This window comes from Calliopsis andreniformis, chromosome 4 (genome assembly GCF_051401765.1).
Source record: "Calliopsis andreniformis isolate RMS-2024a chromosome 4, iyCalAndr_principal, whole genome shotgun sequence".
In the NCBI taxonomy this organism is placed as follows: Eukaryota; Metazoa; Arthropoda; class Insecta; order Hymenoptera; family Andrenidae; genus Calliopsis; species Calliopsis andreniformis.
The window spans coordinates 5,602,248-5,626,954 of record NC_135065.1 but is presented as its reverse complement, the minus strand read 5'-3'; the positions used below and the strand labels follow the sequence as shown (position 1 = coordinate 5,626,954).

The 24,707-nt window shown below is 39.1% G+C and overlaps 3 long non-coding RNA genes across 3 annotated transcripts in view; 1 reads left to right on the top strand and 2 right to left on the bottom strand.

Annotated features, from left to right (window-relative positions):
• The window catches only part of LOC143178512 (uncharacterized), a 72,307-nt gene extending 58,111 nt beyond the window's left edge, over nt 1-14,196 (top strand). The window contains exon 2 of the long non-coding RNA XR_013001798.1: nt 13,634-14,196. This is a non-coding gene — a long non-coding RNA (uncharacterized LOC143178512). The remainder of the gene's footprint in view (nt 1-13,633) is intronic.
• Nucleotides 7,394-24,707, bottom strand: part of LOC143178218 (uncharacterized) — a 39,397-nt gene continuing 22,083 nt past the window's right edge. The window contains exons 2-3 of the long non-coding RNA XR_013001740.1: nt 7,446-7,963; nt 7,394-7,400 (exon numbers count right to left, since the gene is read on the bottom strand). This is a non-coding gene — a long non-coding RNA (uncharacterized LOC143178218). The remainder of the gene's footprint in view (nt 7,401-7,445; nt 7,964-24,707) is intronic.
• Nucleotides 14,704-15,272, bottom strand: LOC143177811 (uncharacterized). The gene is made up of 2 exons (XR_013001658.1): nt 14,978-15,272; nt 14,704-14,874 (listed from the first exon to the last, which is right to left on the bottom strand). It is a non-coding gene; the product is annotated as an uncharacterized LOC143177811 (long non-coding RNA).

Here is a 24,707-nt window from a genome sequence, read left to right as displayed (position 1 = left end):
TATTCTGGGTCACTCGTAGGTATGTGTACTAGAGGTACTATGGGTATACCTATATAGGTACTCGATCAGTGCCTAATAGTCGACCAATTCAATAAATAATAAGATTGCATTACTTGAACTTTCTTGTATGAAAACAGCTTGAAGTGTTCAATTCACAAGTAGATTTGAGAAAAAGTTAAGAATGAGAAATATCAGAATCTTAAATTATTAAAATACCACTACGTAGTATATCTATAATTTAATATAATTACATTCTTAAGATACAAGAAATAAAAGTTCAAAGTAATAACAAGGAAACATACATTAATTTTATCTCACTCTATCTGAAATATTACATAAAAAAATCGAATAATAAACAAGTTATTCCATCATCCGTAGATCCGCTTATTCGAGCTCTTTAATCTTCTCATTAAATTCGGATAACGAAGGTTCTACTGTAGCTGCATGTGCATATAAAACCCTCCTTTTTTGTGTTATCAAGCTCCGCTACAAATTCATTCTGGAATGGCACACTGGGCTCTTTCATGGCCCCAGGAAAATACTGGTTCTTGTTATTATACTGCAAAATAATTGAAAATGAAAATGTTCTTTAATTCTTTTTTAATATTTCAATTTTATTACCTTAAATTATACAAATGAATCTTTGCAGAATTTTTGCTTAAGTATACAAAATGTGTGAAAATGGGGCTCAACCTGGAAGACTCAGTACGCCGTGTAGCAGTTCGAAAAATCAGTGTGAAATTGAACTATTCCAGGGTCAATAAACTGGCAAAATCCTCGCCACGATCCCTTAAGAAAATTCAACACCTGCAGCGGCGTATCATTTATAGCCCCTATTCCAATTGAGTAGTGAGAGGCACTCACTCTAATAAAGCACTCCAAATTACCGAAAAGCTAGTAATGCAGCTTGAAATGGCATCGTAACCTCCTCGTAAGAGATTCTGGAAACTACAGATGTTTTAATCTTTTTTTCTTCTTTTAATTTTATGGCACCCATTTTGAATCCTCCATCTTAAATTTTATTATTATTAGTATTAAATTTACGGCCAGTAGAGACCTTTATGATTACATTCAAGAAGGGGTGAAAGTGAACACGATGAACTCAAGAATATACAACCAGATCAATAAAAAACTAAAATAAATAAAATATCAAGCAAATATAAATATAGAATAAAATATAAAGCAAGAAAATTACAATTAACTACTTCTTAGAACTTTTATTTTTGATGTCAAATTCACCATGACTAACTTCGACAAGCATTAAATATCAAGTTTCAAAGAAGCTCGTCTTACCTGGCCCACAGTGCAATGCAAACATCGATACAAACTAATATCACTTGAAAAACAAAACCCTCTCGATTTTCACTTGCAAACGCAAAAACACTCGAAACGCCAGGATCAAATGCAGAATCCCTGTCCCAATAATACGCGAGCAAACGCATGAAATATGTATAGATGTGCAACAACCCTGACAAAAAATCTGGCACAGATCGTTGAGCGGAATTTCAGTTTCGATCGAGCGCTCGACGATTGCGCGTCGTGTAATCGAAACCTGCCCGTGAATATCGCGTGGATTTGCGTAATCGTGACATCAGAGAACGTCTGACGCGGATGGAACGATCGAGGGGGCCGTATTCCTATGCATGAACACGAAATGAATATTTAAGAGGGATTCTGTATCCTTTTTTTCCAAACGGTCCGTTTGTCTTTAATATCCGCGCAGGTTGTATTGATGCCCTGGTTTACGTGGTCGTTTTCGAGGGCCATCGGACGAGGACACGCTGAAAATTGCGCGCAAGGAATGGTACAAATGGAACCATTTGATTATATCGAATGACATTGTACGAGTGTTTCATTAGTGCTCCATTTTTCTGCGCAATTATCTTTCAAGCAGTTTGCCATTTAAATGAAAATGTTACTGTTACTGGTTTATTTTTTTAACTGGAGGTATAATTTACTTTGGAATTTCATTATGTCGGAATTTCAGGATCATTGAATGATCATTGCAATAGGTATGCGTAACTAATTTATGTGGCTAAGAATTGAAACCTAATAACGAGCAATTTGAAAATTTTAGTAGGCACTTATTCGAATATTTTAATTAGAATATTTGGGAATTGAAATGTGTAGATACTTGAAGATTTGATTATCTAATATTCGAGAATAATATCAAACTAAAACTGGAAATATTAGTGTATGATTATTCAATATATATGATTATGTATGATTATAAATGTTTAAAGCTGAGTGATTGAATATTTGAATATTTGCAATTTAAATAGAGGTAGTCTTTTCAACCTTGTTTTGTATAATTCAGAAACCAAAATTTCTTTGCATACACTTCCATATTTCCATATTCAATATTCAATATTTAGTATATACCTAAGTGATTATTATTATAACACACACTCAATACTAAAATCCTAATAATAGCTTTGTCGAAGATTATCATTTACATTTCACGAAAAGCAAAATATGGAGCCCCATTATTTCAGATTCCCGCTGAAAAAAGATGCTCATGCATATCTGGGCCGCGATTTCATCGTCGATTCACGTCCAAGCCCTCCCTATTTCTAAGTAATAACTCCATTTCACCTGGACGATTAAGAGCTCTATTGTCGGCGGTGATTCGATCGTGCTGGAAAAAAAACGAGGTCGAAGAGGGTTTCAAAGATGGCTCTATTCTTATGTTCGGAATCGTCCTTTCACGGCTCTGGTCGTTCTGCGTCATCGGTGCAGCTACCTGGCCGCAGGATGATAATGAGCGCACAAATAACGTGCTTGCTCGTGGTGACTAACGCGGGATCTCGTGGTAAACTTGTTTGTCACTTTTCGTCCCCCTGGAAAGATGAATCTCCTTGTTTCAGTTCAGAAAATATTATCGTATGACAGTTATTTTGTCATCTACAAAATTCCTATTGGTTCTACCTACCTGGTAGACCTATTCTATTTACCTCTGTTTACTGTCTATTCTACTTTCCATTTACCTAATATTGCTTTTGATAATCGTTTTATGAGACGTGTTTGTGGACTAAAATAGACTGCATCAAATTTCATTGCAGCAAAATCGAACTGCATAAAATTAAATTAAGGAGTTTGGAACTGGGATGAAGCTAAATGCAGGACGAGTTAAAGTTAAAATTTGATATTTGGTTTCTCTTGACTGGAAATTTTGCAGAAATAAATGGTGACAAATTTTAAGTAGAATATCAGGTATTGATTTAGACAGATGCTTATTTAAGTTGGTAATTAAAAGCCCTCGTTCTAGTCATTCACAAATTTCAGATCCTTTTAGAACATTTATCACTCACTGATCCCGAAGAGTAACTTGTTGCATCTTATTTCGTACTTTATTTCTCAAAACAAAAAAGGGCGTATGTAAAACAGCTGTTCCTTCACCTGCATAGAATGACCAACGATATATCTTTCTCTCCTCCAAAATTCATGAAATGCAACACACGCCATTCCAGCCACCTATACAATCATACTCCCACTCAAGAGCCAAAAAACAAAAAGAAAATTCTTCCCAAAAAAATAGGTGCATTCACGACTTGAAACCTCTTCCCAAGGAAAACCCATGGGTCATAAATTATTGTCACGCGTCCTTCAACCCCGACCATCGCCCAAACATTCCCCCAGCGAGGAAGGAGGAAGGAAGACGACCCTCTCCCCCCAGGATCACTCGCCAGAGGATTTCCAGCGGGCGAGACACGCTGACCCTCTTCGTACCTGCCAAACGAGCACACAAGCCCGAAGGTGGTGGTCGTAATAAATATATTTACACCGACGTCGTCGCCGTAATACCGCAACTCGGCCCGACCCACGTGGCCGCCCACGCAAGCGGGGGGGCCCTGACCGGAAGTTTATTGCCCGATTATCCGGACCGTAACTCATTTTACGCGGTGCCATAAAATCTTGGCCACGGACCAGTCGACCGAGTCCTGACTGCATCGGGGCCACCTTGGTTGTTCCTGCGTCAATTTTTCCTGTACGTGTCGTGGACAGAGTTCAGTTCAGCTTTGACGAGCGAAGACGTGGAGTGTGTGCCTGTGGTGCTTGGGTGAAACGATCGGGGATTATGCGTCTGTGTGAGGTTACGGAGGCAAATGTTCTGTGGAGAGAAATTGTTTAATGTGTATGGTACTGTGGTAGAGTGGAAATGTTTGTTTATTGGGTGAGATAAGTGACCAGGATTTCGTCACTGATTTTGCAGTCGCTAGCCATGGGGAACGCGTGAATTAGTAATTTACTTAAGGAGGGGTAGGAAAAAGTGTATAGCTTGTTAAAAAGCAGGTTTATGTTGTAGAATGTCGGTCAGAAAGGAGAAAGAAGTATAACTAAATAGTCTTTGGAATCCCCTTTCGTAATAGTGACATGCAAAAATAGAATTTGTGTAAATTTATTGTTAAGAAAGACAGGGAATGAAATGAAACTTAATGGGCTAAAATCGCAAAATAACATTTCTGTTCGAGGCGTCAGTTAAAACTCTAGTCTTTAGGACATCATTAATAATTTCACAAATAGGTATTTAGAAATCTTGCAAAATACTTTAAACTTTAAATATTAGCTACTATATGTTTTACTTTTCTTGTTTTTATACAAAGAAACTGAGCTTTTATAAAAATGGACTACAGTAGGATCTTAATTAATCGACTTGATCAAAAGACTTTCACGAAGTAGGAAAGAGCGAGTCTATCTCGTTTTCAAGAAATTAGTTATTGAAAGTGTGAAAATTTTCATGAATGAAGGGTGATTATAGGAATATTCTAGTTTCCCTTATCGAACTCAATATTCTTACGGCCGATTTCTTCATCTTCAGTTAAAGTTAACTAGAGGTTCAGGTACAGTGAGTCTCATCGGTTCACGATGATCTGTGACGATCACCCAAAGTAAAAAGTCCAAATTCGACTTTAGTCTACTGGTAAGCTCTAAACATCTTCAACGTCATTAATCTCTTCGTAAGCTCTTAACACTTTCAACATCCTTAACCTCCTTGTAAGCTCTCAACACTCACACTACCCTCAGTACCCTCAATACTCCCAGTATCCTCAGCCCCTCAACATTCTACAACATCCCTCAAATTTCCCCAAATGATTTCTCTATCTCAGAAACACCGACACCCAACAAACATCCCTCGTTTGCAATACATATACATTCCCTTGCGAGTTCCTCGTGAACCACACAAAGTAATCGAGACACGGCGACACATTGCATGGTCGTCTACTGGACCATTTATCTCATTCTCATTTTAAGCAATTTAACGTAACTATCCTAACATACTTGTTAGGATATTATGTTAACAATTATAATACTTTATAATTGCGAATTGATGAGACTCACTGTACCTGAACCTCCAGTGAACTTGAACTAAAAGGTACCTAGAAGTGAAGGAATCCACTGCGACACATTGCATGGTCGTCTACTGGACCATTTATCTCATTCTCATTTTAAGCAATTTAACCTAACTATTCTAACAAGTATTATAATTGCGAATTGATGAGACTCACTGTACCTGAACCTCCAGTGAACTTGAACTAAAAGGTACCTAGAAGTGAAGGAATCCACTGTTCCCCTCTTTATAAGCTCTAAACACCTTCAACATCCCTCTAAATTTCCCCAAATGACTTGGCGATCCAAGAAGCACCGACACCCAAGCAAACATCCCTCGTTCGCAGTATGTACACGTCTCCTCGGGACTTTCTCATAAAGCAGGCAAAGTAAACGGGACACGGCGACACGTCGGCCCATAAAGTTAGCCAGGAAGAGACGGACGATCGCGAAAGGCCATCGTCCAGGCGGAAAAGATGATTCGAGCAGGGACGTAAATCCAGCGCGGCTACCTGCGCCAGCAGGCCGACCGGAAGCAATCAATATAAGACGGTTTAAATTACGGAGAGAGAGGATTGTCGTTGACTCGAGGAACAGTGGGGCGAGCGCTAATAACCCAGATGCAAATTGATAGTACTCATTATCATAGTAACAACGAGCGTCTGTACACGATGGCAGAGAGAGGGAGAGGAGGGGGAGACTCGTGTCTCGGAGGCTCGTAAAACCTCTGTGGCGCGAGCGCGCGAAACGGGGCTGCAAGATTTATTTCGCTCGTTTAAATTCCCTCCTGCTTCTGCCACGCGACGAAAAGTCCCTGGGTAGAAAGTGTCGTCGGCTGTTCGCGGCCAACAATTGAGGAGCCCCTCGGCCTCGGGGGCGGCGAAAACAGAAAATTAATCGACGACGAATGGCTGCGTCGTGACTCGCGTTCCTATCGTTCTCGATGGGACCTTTCTTATTCATTGCCTATCGTTTTGTCGCTCAGGCTGCTTTAGAGTTGGGATTGGTATCTGTGAGGCTGATCATATCAGAGTTTTGTGAGAGAAGTGTTATAAAGGGGTGGAAACAGGCTTCATTTTGTACCTCTGCTTATGAACTAAGTAAATGTTATATTAGCAGAATTATTCACAAACAAAAATACTTGTATCTTTTTTCCCATTTAAAAACCATGGGAGAAAAACTGAACAGTGTTATATATCTCAGGTAACTCACAGGTGAAAAAACTACGGTCAAAGCTCATTTTTTGTTCTTTTTAGTACCCACTGTTTTTAAACTGTTAGCTTTATTTATTAAGGTAGCTCTACATTACATATTGTATAAGAAAGTTGTATATCTTTTCAGAAAACAGGACACAGATATACATTTGTCTCTTTTCTCTTTTCTAAAAAGGTATATAACATGTAGTGTAGACCCATCTTTAAGCATTTTATGTTTTGTCACGCTGAAAAGAACACACTAAAATTGTTTATTTAAAAAAAATGGTAACAAATTTAACAACGCAAGCCTCATGATAGGCAACTGCACTTAGGTGATCGGCATTCCCCCATTCTCTTTTATTAAATAGATACTTAGAGGCTCTAATTAAACCTCCAATGCACGGTTTGGGTCTGAGGGATTCATGAGGATTATCATTTTTAATTTGTTTCGTTAAATATCTATTTAAATGTTAATAAATATATATTTTACATGTAAACACAGTACCTAATGAAACTGTATTTATTAGTAAAAATTTAGTCAAAACGATAGATCATTGATATCTTCTCTGTGCAGGAAGGGTTAAACCCATGCACTGAAGGGTTAAAATAGTTTCCATGTGTCCATAGTCTTTGTCTCGCCAAAAGTAAGAGAAAAAAGGCCAAACACTAATCCAAAGAAATAGTCGAAATTAGTAGAAGATTAGTAGACTACAAATAGATGACTTAATAATGAAATAAACACTGTACTACAACTACAAATATTGTTCGTGAACATTAAAACTTCAATTCTCACGTACTGGTGTCCATTATAAATTTTATCAAGACTTGTAAAATGCTTCTAATTTTATGCACTACATGTACAGTCAGTATCATAAACTTTTAAATTTATTTTACAGTGCCACTGCTTAGTAACCTCTCTACAAAATTTGCATACAAATCCAATCACTGTTTGCATGAATACAGATATTATTTTTGAGCTGTAGGTACTCTATTTCATAAATACCTACTTTATTTTCCACTCTATCGATTCCGCTAGTCCCACTGACATCCGCTAACAGAACACTTGTTGCCACCATGGGCCACATTTCACCTGAAACAGTATAGGTTTTTCTATTCGATACTCTATCGACACGTTGCACCAACTCCATTATTCCACACGCGGTTCTCGTTCGATACAAATTGTTCCATTCGATTGCTCGTAGCATTAAGAAGCTCTGCTTTCAATGGTACGTGGGTACTATAGTCGTTGCCTCGTCGTTGGCTGTTCCCCTCGATTCCTGCCCACCGTTTTCATCGCGACACATGTAATTCCCAGGGAAACGCGCGCGTAGCGTGTTTCGCGAGCCGGCTGAATTCAACAGGTGACGCGCCTCTTCTGCACGCTGCTCCGCGGACAGATTCTGTGCAATTTCCACGATTTTCCGACGAACAATTCATCTCTGAAATTAAAAGTTGAGCGCGTATACGAAGCACGCTTTGATAATTGTTATCGCCACTTCCTTTCCATGGCTACTGGCTGTGCTTCCGGAAATACTGTGCGAGGCGAGGTCAGTCGTGTACCATAGTTGTTATTAGTAAGTATTATAGTAGATATTATATCTGCAGGTATTATCTATTTGATAAAATATGGGATCTTTGAAAATTCAAAATTTTAAAGTCAATGTGGGAAAATTTTAAATTTTGCAAATTTGAACTGTAAAGACTTTCCAAAAGGAAGAAATTTCCCCACATTTTGCAAATATTGGAGATATAGATACAGTTTCATGGTTTCATCAAGGGATTAAATGACACACTGATAGTATATGTAGAATACTAGGTCCTGAAAACCTCAAATCTCTGATAAACTCATTATTTAGGTATATCACGTATAAACAAAAATTTCTAAAAATTTTTTTATTTTCTTTTTGTGATCATCCATCACATTCTCGAATGACAGTATCTGCCTACCCTCATTAACGTCAGAATCATGCTATTTCCACATGATTTTTCACTAAGGGAGTATGAATGGGTTACGTTCTTGTAGCTTTCTCATATGAAATGATCGAAACAGCCTGAGTAGGATGTCCATAGACCATTAATTCGACGACCTTTGATCACCATCAAATGCATAGGTACAGGTACTAGGAATTGAGAAGAGTCTAGAACTAGATGATAGTAAAACAAGATGGTTCTAGTACCTAGTAGGGAGTTTTTGTTTCCTTACTCAAAGGTTAACTTAGAGAACGCAATCTTCTTAAAGATACCTAATAATTTTCCTTGAATCTCAGGCAATTTGAGTTCAATCAATTCATCTTGACGCAGTAACCACTCAAAATACCCACGAAGAAATCCAGATAAGTTGCTTTTCACGTAAGTCTTCAAAACATCCATGTAGCGTGTCTTTAAGACGTTTCATGGACGTAAATTTCTCGAGTCTTTAAGACGTACGCTGTTGGATATTTATCAGACATCAAAATTATATCGTAAGACGTTCAAGATTAAATGGACTACAAAATAGACGTCTTTAAAACGTCCAAAAGCATAAATCTTCAAGACGTCCATGTACTGTGTCTTTAACACGTCTCATAGTCGTAACTTTTACAAGACTCTAAGACGCGCGCTGCTGGACGTTCCTCAGGCGTCCAAATTATATCATAAGACATTCAGGCATAAAATCGCCACAAAACAGACGTCTTCAAGACGTCCTGTATTATCTGAGATGCGCCAAAACACCCCAGATAGCACACGATGTCTTAAAGACGTCTATTTTATGTTAATTTTCTGCCTGAACGACTTACGACACAATTTAGACGTCTTAAAAACATCCAAGAGCGTACATCTTAAAGACTTGAGACTAAAGTCCTAAGACTAAAGACTAAAAGTCCTAGACTAAAGTCCTAAGACTAAGACTAAAATCCTAAAGACTTACGCTTTTGGACGTCTTAAAAACATCTAATTTTTGTCTGAACGTCTTACATACATAATTTGGACGTCCCTAAAAGGTCTTACAAATGTTTCTTAAGACGTCCCAAAGACATACTGATTTGTAACATCAGACATCTCAGAGACGTCTTTTGGACATTTTTAGCACTTTACTGGATGTTTTTAACACGTTTTTAAGATGTCTCTGTGCTATTTGGGTTGTTGAATGTTATTCAAACGTTCAAATTATGTCATAAAACGTTCAAGCTTAAATAGACAACAAAATAGACGTCTTTAAAACGTCCAAAAGCATAAATCTTCAAGACGTCCATGTAATATATCTTTAACACGTCTCATGGACGTCAATTTTACAAGACTCTAAAATATACGCTACTGGACGTTCCTCAGGCGTCCAAATTATATCATAAGACATTCAGGCATAAAATCGCCACAAAACAGACGTCTTCAAGACATCCTATATTATCTGAGATGCGTCCAAACCACACATTCATCCAACTCGCAAGCAGCGCACAGAAAATCCCTCCTTTAACGACCCCGTATCGCGAAGCTATCGCGCGTAGAAACGCGCCCGTGGGTCCGCGACAGTCACTTAACTCCGTGCACCATCTGTACCAGAGAGTCGTGCCATTACGGTAATTAGGGTGTAATTGGGCATAAATTGTCCGTCACGCTGGCATCGGGACCCGCGGCCGTCGGGCTCGAGCGACGCGCGGAGGAGGCGGAGACAAGAGGGGGAAAACGACGAGCGTGGAGGGGAACTGAATGGGCGGGGAAGGGGGAAAACGAGGGCGAGCGTGAGCGAGAGGGATGAAGGGAGAGCGACGTCGAGCGCGAGCGAACGTCGGAGTGGGACAGCGCGAGTCGATACGATCGAGAGAGGGGGCGGAGGAGTGGGTAGCCGTGGACAGGGGAGGGGAGGAAGCGTAGCGTGAACAGCGACCGTGCGTGCCTCACGGTGCGTATACATGTCGGGGCACGCGTGCACGCTGACCTCTTCTTGCGAGCCTTCGTCAGCGGGACCGCGGCTCTTGGCTGCCCTTTGTTCATGGGCGCCAGGAGGGGGTGCAAGGGGGTGCAAGGGGGAGCAAGGGGTGCGTTTGCACCCCCTGGCTTTGAAGATACACAGAAAAAAATATTAAGTATTTTTACAGTTGTCACTGTTAAGTTTTCGGGTGTATTTCGGGTTAAGTTTTCGCCGTGTCCATTTGGAATTATTTTCCTAGCGTTTCTACGTTCTACGTTTCTGTTACTGATACAGTATCAGTGTGTGTGTCTTGAGCCCCCCTGATGAAGCTAGTTGCAATACTAGTGAAACGTTGGGAAAATAATTCCAAATGGACACGACGTACACGAAAAAACTTAACAGTGATAACTGTATGATGCCGAGGCGTGAAAGTCTCAGATCTTTGATTAAGTATTTTTTTTAAATTAATTTTTTATTCATTACTAGACATCGCAAACCGAATTGTTTTAAATGCACCCCTCTGAAAATAATCCTGCAGGCGCCCATGCCTTTGTTCGAGGGTTTCTTTGATTAGGGAGTTTCGAGGAATCGGTGAAGCCTTGGTCTGATTAGACAGGTTGCTTCGATTCGAGCGGCTTGAATGAAAGTTAGTTGAGGCAATTTGATGGATGGGAATGTGGTATCTTATTTGACTTGAAATGTGTGGTATTTTATTTGGCTTTCAAGCGTTGAGCCTTGTTCAGATTAGTCATGTTACTGGGATTTGAACTGAATGGAAAGAGTTTGAGCGATTTGACTAATGTGAATGTGTTATTTTAGTTGATCTGAAGCGTCCCTTCGGGGTTCTATTTCGTCTGGACATGTTCAGGTTAGTTAAGTTACTTGCATTCAAATGGATTAACTGTGTAATAATACTCCTTTTTCTGTTTATTGCGACAGTGACCAAATCGTGGTTCGGAGCTGCTTGTGGTTCTTCTAGATACCTACTATGGCTCTTAGATTTTAATTGTTAGTATTAAAATTAATAGGTATAAGGTTTAGTGAAGCTATCCTTTCAAACAAATATTTTTTGCATATTTTTTAGAACCTTTCATCGCTGTGCAGGCTAATACAAAAACGTCTGCGAGACATTTCAATCCACCAGTGAGAAAGCAGAGATTTTACCCTTTAAAATGAGCCTAGAAGAACTACTGTGCGCCTTTTTTCGCAAAAGTAAAGCAGCTCAAAAATTTCCTCGCAGTCCACAAAAATTCTGTCCTGAAATCGTTAGTCAAGATCCCACTATGATTCTATTTTTATTTCCCCGCCTTTAAACCCCTCTTACCCTCTCACCTCCCTCACACAAAACAAGCCCCTTTCCTCAAATTAAGTCTCTCATTATCCAAATCGATTAACTCCACAGAACAAATATACCTGCTTCTACTTATTTCAAATATAAAAGTCCAAGCACCAGTGAAGTATACAGGCACCAAAATGAAAAAAAAATTTGAGAAAGCAGAATTAATCACTGTCCTGTGAGCAGTTCAATTACCCCTCGATCCCCCACAGAATCGAGTCGCAGTTGCACGAAACGGGGGAAAAATGAACGCGATAGGTCCCCAGGAAAATTGCTAAACGACTTTCCATCCTTTATCACTCGAGGGACATAAGGGTCGCGTCGTTCGGTCATTATCGGAGATCCCTGTCTCATGGCCACGTCAGTGAGACACCTTCAACGAACGGTTCTGTTTCCTGGAAAATTGTCCCGAGTGATCGGCAGAAGGTCAGACGAAGTTGCACGCGGGTGTGGCATGTGGAAAACACGTGCTCCCAGCGCGGCCTCACCTTTCGAACCTGGACGCTGCTGGTCGCTTGGGCCTCTCGTTTAAATCGAAAAGGTGGACGTCCAAGGACGTTCTCTGACGCTGGAAAATATGTGGACCTGGAAAAGTGAAAGGAGCGAGGGAGTGTGGAGGAGATAGGGGAGGTTCTGTGTGTAAACACGTGGCAGCGCGCGAAGTAGTTTGCAGTCGGGAAGTTGATTTAGTGTTGGCAGCGGTTTTAAGCTGAAGGGTGCCATCGGAAGAGACGCTTTGTGATTTTAGTGGAAGTTCTTCTGTGAGAGTTAGCGGATCGCAGTTATTACTATAGGTATAATTTGTGTGTGTGATGTTTGGTAACGCATTAGCTTATTAGTGCTTCTGTTTTCTGGGGTTTGTGTTTTGGTTAATCTTCAACTGGTTACATTTTGTAGTCGTCGTATTGTGTTTGTAGATGACCATATATGGATTTGATATCAAATGCAAAATACATTAATTTAGAATTATAGTATTGTAAGCATGGCTGCGTTACCAGTTGAAGATTAATAGAAATAGATCAAAATTGAGCTGTTTCTGCCCAACTATGAAGGAAGGTAGTGACTATGGAAAAATGTAAAATTGAGTTTTTTCCATCTTTGGATAATTTTGAAATTTTATAAAATAGAAATAACATTTTTAAATTCATTGTTACATTTTTAAAATACAAATAATGTTTTTAAAATAGAAATAAAATGTTTCCAGTAGATACTACTTTCTTACATAGTTGGATAGTACCTATAATGTTTACTAGAAATATTATGAATGCAGAGATACTGTAATGTTACGAGAAAGTAGATGTTCAGAGCAAGTAGAAATTCCTCAAAGAATGACTTAGAATTAGCACTGTTACAGTAGGTAACCTGTTGTTTCGATATAGACTCAGGACTTAATATCAATTAGAAGCGTAGAGAATATCAGAAAGTTGTTTTTAAGCTCTGTTTATGTACTCAACATTGCCTACTGTTACCCAAACTTTGGTGATTCACAGAATAATAAACTATGATAAAGCGATCCGATTTAACCCCAGAAACACGGTTTCTTGGAGTTAAGACATTATCGAGCTCCAGGAAAATCAGTGTCGAAAGCAGCCAGAGGGGTCGCAGTCTCGATGGCAAGTGGTATCGTCGACCCCTAGACATCCGCCCTTCGACACTCGTCGATATTTAATGAGACAATCAAGAAACGGGGGAAAACCTAGTGAACTGGTAGAAAATTCAGTTTCCCGCTACTTGCTCGACAGAGATTTTCCTTCTATAGGTATACGGTATCAAACTGTTACTGAAACTGACTGGTTATACAACTTTTTCTTCGAAGGATATTGAATACAGATTTCTCAATTTATCTACATTCTTCCACGTAGTGACTTTGGAGATTTTTTGTTGCAGGTGCTGTGGCCAAAGCGTGACTGGAGTCTTCAAGGAGAAACAAGTGATGTCAGGGAAGAAAGGGAAGGAAACTATGGAACTACTTAAAAGTGATAAATAGAAAACTGATCTATAGCTTTACTTTTTAAGACTTTTGCAACGAAGGGATTAGGTCTGCTAGATATAATTTGTAGTCAATCTTTAATATTTTCTATATTTCTAAATATTATAGATATTTGTGGCTGTAAAGTAAAACGACCTATGTGACATTTTCAAAAACTTCGAGTTAATGCCTTAATTGAGATTTAGAATTTTTTCTCGAAAGAAGACAGAGCATTAATAAAACCTTTTCTCTTAAAAATAAGGGTTGAAGAAGACCTAAATCCATAAGACAGTGCCTACAAAATTTCAAAACTGTGAACCTCAATATCTCGAAAACAAGAACACTGACTTAGGTAATTTAGATAATTTTGTCTTATAACCTCAGATATGTATTCTATAACTTTGTACACATTTAAAATTTTCATAAGCGGTCTCCTAACAACTTAACATTGCAAAATGTGAGCTATGTATGTCTGCACTGAGGCAACAACGAGGAAGTTTCTGATGCTGTTCCGTGTACCTCGTAAAGTCTCCACTTGTTGCTGAATGTATCTCTAGTTTCTTCATGTGTCTGTTGCCAGCAATAAATATTGCCGCGTGTTTCCTGTTTCCATTCAGAGCAGCAACATCTATTCTTCAAATTACATTGCTCCAGTGTGAACAAAATGTTTCTATAAGTTGCTGTTCCTGGGAATCATTCTTGAAAACATTCCTCGTTGTTGCTTCAGTGTACATAAACGAAAGAAATAATTCTACAGACTCAGCAAAAACTCTCCTAAGTAAGTTTAAACAGCGTTGACTTTCGTAGGATCTGTTACAGACCTTTGTAAGCTTACCAAAGGTAGCTTAACTAAAATAAGAGCAGCATTGTAAAACTACAAATTCAACTGTTACCTATTTTGCTAAACTCAGATCTATTAGAGCATTTCTGTAAATCCTACAAGAGACTTCAACAACTTCAGCTCAACATATTTCTCCTTGGGTAGACACCTTTATAGTCACTTAATTATCAGAGCAAACGTGATATGCAGAGCCTCAGCAACCAAACCATCGACTCTGACATCCCATAGAGTTAATCTCAGTGAAAATCTCACGTGTCAGCTTTCATTTGATCTCCTCCACTCTGGAGCATGTGTACGTAGCAGTGGCCAGAGTCGTCCCTGGAAGGAAACGCGGAACCGTGAAAACGAGTCCCATGGGGGAGTAGCGGCAGTCGTTATCGAGCCGCGTTATACGCCGAATTAAAGGGGTATGGTGAAATACCATGGGGTCGCGGTCGAAGCCACGCCTCGTTCCCTGCTGCTCCTCTCTCCTTCTCTCTTCCTCTCTACCCCCTGGCCAGCACAAAAAACACGACGAACTCTAAGCGATTTGTCTCTGACGCTGGATCCCCGCGAAACTTTCGCAACAGGCTTCATCCCCTCGCTGCTCTTCCGTGGGATTCACTTTCCTGGGGCACCTGTTTGTCACCAGCCAGATTCCAGGACGCAGGATAATGGGATAGAGGATGCTGACCTGGAGAGATTCTTTAATCCTTGCGTACTGTTCGGGGCTAAAGTCTGTATAGCGAAAGATTTTGAACTCGGAATTTGGTTTCAATTTTTGGTGGTAATTATTGATCGATAAGTTAAATATCAGGTTTTCTCGTACCAAGATAGCACACGATGTCTTGAAGACGTCTGTTTTATGTTCATTTTATGTCTGAACGTCTTACGGCATAGTTTAAACGTGTTAAAACATCCAAGAGCGTAGATCTTAAAAACTTGCAAAGTTTATGTCTATAAAACGTCTTAAAGATACATTACATGGACGTCTTAAAGACTTACGCTTTTAGACGTCTTAAAAACGTCTAATTTTTGTCTGAACGTCTTATATACGTAATTTGGACGTCCTTAAAACGTCTAATTTTTTTCTGAACGTCTTATATACGTAATTTGGACGTCCTTGAAACGTCTTATAAATGTTTCTTAAGGCGTCCTAAAGACATCAGTCTCAGAGACGTCTCTTGGACATTTTTAAGACTTTACTGGATGTTTTTAAGACGTTTTTAAGATGTCTCTGTGCTATTTGGGTAGCGAAAGTTTTTGAACTCGGAATTTGGTTTCAATTTTTAGTGATAATTTTATTGATCGATAAGTTCAATATTAGGTTTTCTCATAAGTACCCATAAAACATAGAGATGTCTTAGAAACGTCTTAAAGGCATCCAGTAATGTCATATAAATGTTCAAAATACGTCTTTGAAACGATCGAACTTACAAATCGATATGTCTTTAGGACATCTTAAAAGACATTCATGAGACTTAAGGTGGGTCTATACTACATGTTACATAACAAAGTTATATAACAAAGTTATATAACATGTAGTGTAGATCCATCTTTAAAGACGTCAAAATTACGTGTACCTATAAGGTGTTCAGAAAATAGACAGAAAATAGACGTTTTTAAGACATCCAAAAGCGTAAGTCTTAAAAACGTCAATGTCTTGTGTCTTTAAAACATCTTATGGATGTAAATTTCGAAAGCCTCTAACAGCTAACACACTATTGGATGCTTTTAAGACGTCCAAATTATGTCGTAAGACGTTCAGACATAAAATGGACATAAAATAAACGTCGAGATACAGAAGCAAGGTTTTAAAAAATGTTTTTATTTTTTAATCGATAATATAACAGCCATTATTATCTATAACAGCTTGCCATCGTATCTAAAGATTCAACGCCTCGCTCGCCATTAATGGCAAATTTGCTCCTGCTTGCTCGTCTTGGTTCTCCTATGTCATTATTTATGGGAAAATCTGATATCTCATATGTGTAATATAACATACTAAAATCGATTTGATTAGTTTAGATCTTCGTCGACAACTAAGATTTTACTACAGAGGCTATTGACGATGCTTGGAATCCAATTTCATTAATGGATTCGTAATTTCATCAGGATTCTATGTGCTCCATTATGAATATGAAAAGCCTTTTTCGTGGCTGGCGTAACAGAGAACTGAGTTCCTTTAATTCAGAGTATGCTGCCTTGAATCTGTAGCTCTGCATATGACCTTAAAATTCTATTCAAACGTTACTGCATATCTAAGTAATGAATTAATTTCATCTACTGAAAGTAGCTTCATGATCTTCAATCGTTCAAAATTCTGTAGAATCCTTATCGTTCACGTCCAAAGCACTTATCATACATATTAAAAGAATAGTTCAGGAACAACAATTGAACTTAACCATTTCATAAATTGAATTTGTTAAAAGTCACAGGGAAGAATTGCCACAAAGGACACTTACTCATATTCATCAAATTCAATGCCTCTGAAACCTCAGCTTCGTTAGATCTAAAGTCCAAATACTCATGTGTTTTTACCCTAATACGTCAAATAATCGAAGTTGTTCGAAATTGAAGTTGTTGGATTTACCATTCAGTGTTCCAATTCTGAAAAGATTAACAATCTTTGTCAAATTATGAGTTTCATTTGCAGGACCTCGTGAAGGTTACAGAAGCTCCGTGGAACCAATAGTTGGAACCAACAGAAATGGGAACCAACATAGGTGGAACCAACATAGATGGAACCAATAGAGATGGAACCAATAGAGATGGAACCAATAGAGATGGAACCAATAGAGATGGAACCAACATAAATGGAACCAACATAAATGGAACCAACATAAATGGAACCAACATAAATGGAACCAACATAAATGGAACCAACATGGAACCCTCTCAAATCAATCACCCAAAATTAGACCTTCCATCCTCAGACCCACAGCTCCCACGAGTCCCCAGTTCCCATCGATCCCTAATCGCAAAATATCCAAAATATCCATCCTCAGCAAGCACTGACCGATCGATAACCTTCGAAGGGTCCGTTGATTAAACACGATGAAGTCGATATTTAAGATGATTGAGATATAACTGCTCCCATACCATGGGCCCTTCATTAAACGGTGAGCCGTGCAAGAAACAAGATCGCCAGCTAAACGTTCGGTTTCGTTCTCTTATTAATCGGCCCCTGTCGACGCTGGCTGACGATCGTAATTACATAATTACGCGCCGCGATGCGAGATAATGGTACGCCGAGGCGAAACACGTTCCCTGCCTCCTCGTTATTCGTTCGATGTTTAAGATCTGGCTTGTGCCAACGGGGAGCGAGAAAGAGAGAAGAAAGACGAGAGGTGGATTGTTAGCTCTCGCTCCGCGTCGCAGTATCAGGAACTCGTCGGATTCTGATAAAGGATGTATGTATACCTTTGAATTTTTCTGCGCGACCACCGTCTGGAGCGCTGCCAAAAATACTTTGCTGGCTCGCTGAACAGCATGTACATAATGGGGAAAATATGGTCTCTTTTTTTCAATTGTCTTTTTTCAAGCCTTGATATTCTAAGGATTCCTTAAAGTACCAGTTATATTGGAACGCTGTTATTAGAGATCCTATTTCCTTGCAGTAATTTATGAAACATTAATATCTATTATAGATTACAGTAGTAATTAATATCTGGGCTATAAATCTAGTCTAGTTCTCGATTCTGTTTATTAGGAATATCAGAAATGCTGAATGGGTGTTTAACTCTTTGATGCATTATGGAATTGAGAGTGTCTCATCTTTTTAATACCTAAATATGCATGGTGGGATTGTTTACATCACCTTGATAAATTTAAATTATTTGAAACACTCTAATGATTCCCTGCTAATTAAAATAAACGTACTTTGTTAAATTTTATAAAAATAAAATTTCTGTGCAACATGGATTGTTTAATTTTCTAAAATTATGTGCATCAAAGAATTCAAAAAGTAGTGAATTAAAAAATGGATGGTGGCATATAAAGCAACTGGTATCTGGCCCTACTAATAATTATTTAGTAAGTAATACTTGATATAATTATGAGGTTTTTTGAAGGTTACAATTTAAAAGAAGCATCAAATAGTATTACATGTTTCTTAGTATCACATGTTTCTATTTTTGAGATATTAGTGTAGAAAGTTTTCAGCTTCAGTACTATCTTATAAACTTCTGTCTTCTTGAACCCTTACTTTTAGGTAAAAATTTCTTTTAACTCTCTTTTTTCTTTCTGAAAACATAGATTCTATTTTCTCCACGCCAACTAAGACTTTAACTCGAATTTTTTGAACCCGTGACATAGATCGTTTTGCCTCACAACCACAGATATTACAGTAGAAAAATTGAATTTCAGCCCATAAATACCTACACTTTTACACCGCTCAGCGTTACCAAAATAGTTGCATACGCTCATCTCAGCGCAGAACCGAATTTCTCCAGCTATTAAAGAAATCAATTCTGCCTCTCGGGGAATTTTCCCCCTAACTAAATAATAAGAGAGCAGCAATTCGATCAATTCGCCTTCATCCTACCGCGTTTTCAGTCTCTCGCTCGTTACGAGCCAGAACTCGATACGATTAAACTCGATGACCTTCTTTTTTACGCATTTCTCCTTTTTCTTCTTTCAATTCCCCGCGGTTATATTAATTGGACAGCGCGGTTAACCGGCGGCCAAGCGAGCAGTAGCACGCTCACTTAGGTCCCGCTGGCCCAATGGCTAATGGATAAAGCAGACGAGTTATGCTAATAAGCGTGCAAACGCTCCGGCCAGAACGCATGCGCCCCGGCTCATGAATATTCATCGCGCTATCTGATTACGTCACTGATTGCCGGTATTCGAAAGTGTTTGCTCGCCAAAGTCCAGCCCGAGTCGGTATCGCGCGAGACGATCGTCCACGGCTGCCTTCGACTTCTCCTTTGTCCAGAGGAGATACGGGAAATTTCGTGGACGCGACGATTGGCAATTCGTCAGCGAGGAAAGCCATCTTTGCGGATTATTTGGGGAGGAACGAAGGAATTAGTGATTGTGGGTGGAGGATTTTTTTGTTATTTGTTGAGATTGAGGACTAGAAGTTAGAGGAAAGGAAGATGTAGAAGGAACATTTCCTTGTTTCGATGTATTTCTTTTTTTTAAAGGATAATTTGTGCAAGATTAGTTCTACCAACTTTATCAACCCTTAACTACTATTGTCGATTTGTTAGAACGTTACTAGTTACTTATTTAGGTCTATTGTACTTCCTGCTTGACTTATGAGTCAGTTAAAAACAACTGATTTTGATTTTTCATTTGCTGCTTTTGTGTTAACTCCTCAACGATGGTGCATTTTTGCTTGGAAAAACAGTGTGTAAATGGGAATGAAAATTAAACCATTAGAAAGCATGCGTTTTTTGTTCATGTTTTATAATGCATGAAGAATTGATTAAAAGAATTTTCTTGAGTAGACCCCTAGTATGATACATTTTATATATATTTGAAATGATGTAGAGCAAGATGGAAGTTCGTACGAAATACGGATCCTATCGGTGAGGGGTTAATAATAACGCAATAAACATTAGCGATCTCACAGAATGGAATAGTGGTTACGTAAGTTTTAATAGGTGTAGTAGTTAAGGGTTAATACTATTACAATTGCTAGGTTCGATAATCGCTTTAGAATGACGCCAATGTGCTGTAAGCAGACATGAAAGTGTTAAAATAAAATTTGTGCAATATTAGTATGTGTACATATAAACAACGCTGAAATTTTGAACAAATCCCTATGTTAATTTTGCACAAATTTTTCTCAGAACAAATTACCAGGGTGCCAAAATTGCAGGGTTTTTAGCCAAAATAAATACATTATTCACGGAAATAATATTAATATAGATATTTAAGAAGATTCACAGAAATTAATAATTTTCACTAATTGCAAGTTCAAACTCAACTCAATTTTCCTTACACAAACAGAAAACCAAATACACAAAATTTAAAATTTCATTCACTAAAACCTGCCACAGGTACTTACAAAAACAAAAAAAATTCTTCTTAGTAATATAACAGAATCAATTTTCTTGTTGAAAGGAACAAAAATTGTATCCCTAATCTTAACATCTTTCACCCAATAAAACATCTTAACAACCAAGATCCAAAAAATCCCCCATCACCAAATCCTAAATCCTCGAACACCCTAAGCAAAGCATTAATTACTCCAGAAGAGTCTCCCAAAAATCCCTCCACCTCCATCCCCCACAAGTAAAACAAAAGGAGCCCAGCAACTCCCCCGAAAAGGAAGAAAAAAAAATCGACCATCCGATCGATGGAAGTAGCAAAGGAGGCCTGGCTGGATATTCCGCGGGACAGCGAAAAGCTCGATGGATAAATGATCGTCTCTAGAAATGAGCGGCAGGGTGCGAAAATAGAAAATCCGATTGGCCGGTGCGAAAGAGAGCGGAACAAAAGCATCATGCAGAATTCAGTGTCGGCCGCTCCTCTATAATCGGAGCGGAGTATCGATCGCCTACCACCAGATACACCTGCCCGCGCGGGAGACTTTCCCCGTGGCTCTCCCTTTCTCTCTCTCCCCCTTTTCAGCGCCCCCTCTCTGTCCCCTTTCATCCAGGCACGTTGTCCCTCTGTCTCGCTCCCCCCTCGTCGGCGAGGTCTCTGTCTCTTCCCTGGAGGAATTTCGCCCAGGGCTACCTTGTTAATCTCGCCCACCGACATCGCCATCTTTACGGCGGCCAGCCGACCAGATCGTGGTCGATACCAGGAAGCCCGCGATAACGACCGATTACTGGGCATACGAGCGTGCGTGGAGAAAAATGATCACGGATGTTGGGAGAGACTGCTGAGGAGATTTAAACGGGGGAGACTTTTCGAGGATGTGCTGGGAACCTTTGGAGAATTAAGGAAGGTAGCTTGAGTATAGTGAAGACGAGTTTTATTACTGAGTCTACGGGGTGAGGAGTTTAACTGGAGGTCCGACGGGTTGGGAGGATTTGTTGTGAATGTTGGAGCATTGTAAGTGCTGCTAACATTTATTAGAGTCCTTTTTTTAGAGGTTTCCAGTTGAACTGATCATCCTGTGTTAACCTCGGGGCTGTTAGAGTATTTTGTAAGTTCTAGAAGAGACTGGTAACTTTAGCTTAACATTTGTTTTGGGGTATAACTGGAGAGTGATGGTGGTGAAGAGTTTGGGTATTTGTGGAGTTTGATACTTGGTGGAGTGGAAATTTGGTGATCTTTTGATGCTTCTTGGAAAGCTGGAAGACATGGATCTAGATAAAGTTGACGCCCATAGTGGACAGATTTGTGAGTTTAAGTGGACCAAGTGGGATATTGTTGTTGAGGGAGTTGGGGAGAAATTATTTGAATTCTTAAACACTTGCAATGGAATGTACATGTCACGCATGTTCAGAGTTTTTTGTCTCAGAATTAGAAATGACGTTCCATGTACGTTGATGCAGACTGTTATCCTGAGAATAAGTATGTTTCTTTTGCGGAAGAGTTACCAGGGCAAGGTGATTAAAACTGTGATTAAAAGAGTTGTAAAACGTGTGTTCAATCCTTTCAGACCTGGTGCACATTACAGTGTAGATACTGCTTTACTACTCCAGTATCTGACAGAATCTTAAAACTGTGACTACAATCATGTATACGCCTTTCTTGTAAGTTTCTTGCGTTTGAAAAATGAGATCTGAAAGGGTTAATTTGGGGCACTGACTGCAAGAGTGGACTAAGGCACCTTCTTTCCGAAATTGGGATAGTAGCATTAATTTATTACGAAGCAATCCTATATTTTAGATCTCCTTTCCGATTTTTTCAAGCAGGGGGTTAGTTCGTTGTTACTTTCCCACGAAAACTGTTTCAAATAGAACAATATAGGTGTATGTTCTCGTCACTTTTATAGTCTGATTGTCTAATGAAACAAGGAGCATGGATACGTTCCCTCAAATTTGTTTCTAATTCTTTTAGACTCTTGAGCGTGTACACCTGAGATTCATTTTACATCTTGGGCCTAAACACGTAAAAGAGAATAGTGTAAACAGAGACGTGTAAAAATTGATGTGCAAATTGTAGAATGATAAGTTGCAACTCGCCAATTAATTTTTCACATGACTTTCTTTACACAATTCTTTTTTACCTAGTTTCGATCCAGCAAATGAGTATCAGGTGTATTAAGATATCAACGCAAGTTTGTAGCAAGATCAGTTCATAGCTCCATTGTCTATTCTTTGTACTCTCTGATTCCTATTGACATATATACGCAAAGTAGTAAGATCGAGTTATATTCCCATTGTTTGCACCCTTTAAGTACCATTGATGCATATATGCATTTAGTTACTTAATCGATGCAAATTGTACATTAAACATCTATTGACGAGGAGTTGATCACTGCACATAGATACAAAATTTCTGCAGAAAATACCTAGGTATTAAAGATCTTTACTCTCCTTATTCAAAGAATCAACTACGCAAACAATTCTTATTCTTATCTTTATCTCATTCATCCCTCTATCATATCTAATTAGAGATCTCTCATCAAAATCAATCCATGTCCACTTCTGTCTTCCTATAAGAAACCAAAAGAGGTACCCACTCTAGCGTCTTCCATTTCTGTTCAATCCCTTCAACAATGTATACATTCACCATATTGCATATACCAATTGCATTCTGAATAGAATAAGTTCCATTACGTCCTTTCTTCTCAAACCTCTAAAATGTGTTCTAAAAATCACAAAATTCGTCACGTGCTGTTCCAGTTACCTCATCAACTTCCCAAACGCACCCCACCCTAGTCTGCCCAATAAACCGCCATCTTCGCTACCACCGATCCCCAACGAATCACCCAGAAGCGCTCCGAGTTCGGCCGCTCGAAAATCGTGGTTCAAATAGGAAAATGAGTCCTCCGATCGACACCACGTTCAGTACAAGAATACTTCATTATTCTCGGAGGCGGTGCGTGCGTGGAACGTGGCGTTCCCGAATTAGCGTCCGTTTTTTATCCGCTGTTCGAGGGTCCGCGGTGGAGCCCGCACCTGGAGACGTTCCAAAAGTCATTCGTTCCCGCGCCAAAATCGCCCCTGACGCTGTCAACGCCGAGGTGAGGGGGGAAAAAAAGCGCAGACGGCTCGAACCGAGCTTCTATTTGGCCAACGACGCTCGGTTCGTGCTGACGAGCCGTTCGGAACGTTCAGAGACCGTGGCCAGGAATTTCGGGGCTTTTTTTTTTGGCTCGCGTTCGCGCCAATTCGATGATCCGCGAGCGCTGTCGCGGCTCTGCTGGGTATACAAAAATGTGAGCGTTAAGTTCACCCTTTCAGCGGGCGCCTCAGAGCAGATACGTAACTATAGTCGAGTCAACGAGACGAGCCAGCAGGTGGAAACAAATGCAAGAGCTTAGGGCGGCAGAGGAGGACTAAATTTATAGTTTTCAGTGTGAGTGGACCTAGTGAAGACTAATAATTTGATGAGATGAAAATATAGTTAAGGTGGTATTCTAGTCTATGCCGCGAGTTTTCAAGTGTTTTTTGATATAATAATATTTGTTTTTGTGCGGTAAATCATTTTCGTATATTTTTCGCCTATGTCTGAGGAGTATACACAATTTTTTTAATGTAAAAATATTGAAAATTGTGAGAGATACAGCTGCTTTAGTTATAGCCTCTTCTCTTGAGAGTGCCTTCATGGTTGCCATGATTCCGGCCGATCTGCTTAACTAAAATGAACGAATCGAGAATAATCTTGTTCAATATGAAGGCAGTTATAGTTGGCACTAGAATTGTGCAAAAATACTAAAATAAAAAAATTGTGACAAAACATTGAAGTTAAATTATATCTACTTTACCTGAAGAATTTGTGTAATATGGCCGTAATATTCTATATTCCTATATACTTACTAAAGAAACTTAGTTCTACGTTAACTAAAACAATATTTAAAACTCATTATGTATACAAATATTTGAAACTTGGATAAAAATCTCCCAAAAAAACAAACAAAAAAAGCGCGAAATTCCTCTTCATGTTCTACAATCACTAGGTCTCATAAACCGCTATGAATGTTTCATCCTATTTAAATGAAATTACACCACATACCAGAGGAGCAGAGATTGAATTAACAAACTATAATCTACTTTAATACCACGCTCATTAAACGTGAATACAGTTAATTTACGAGC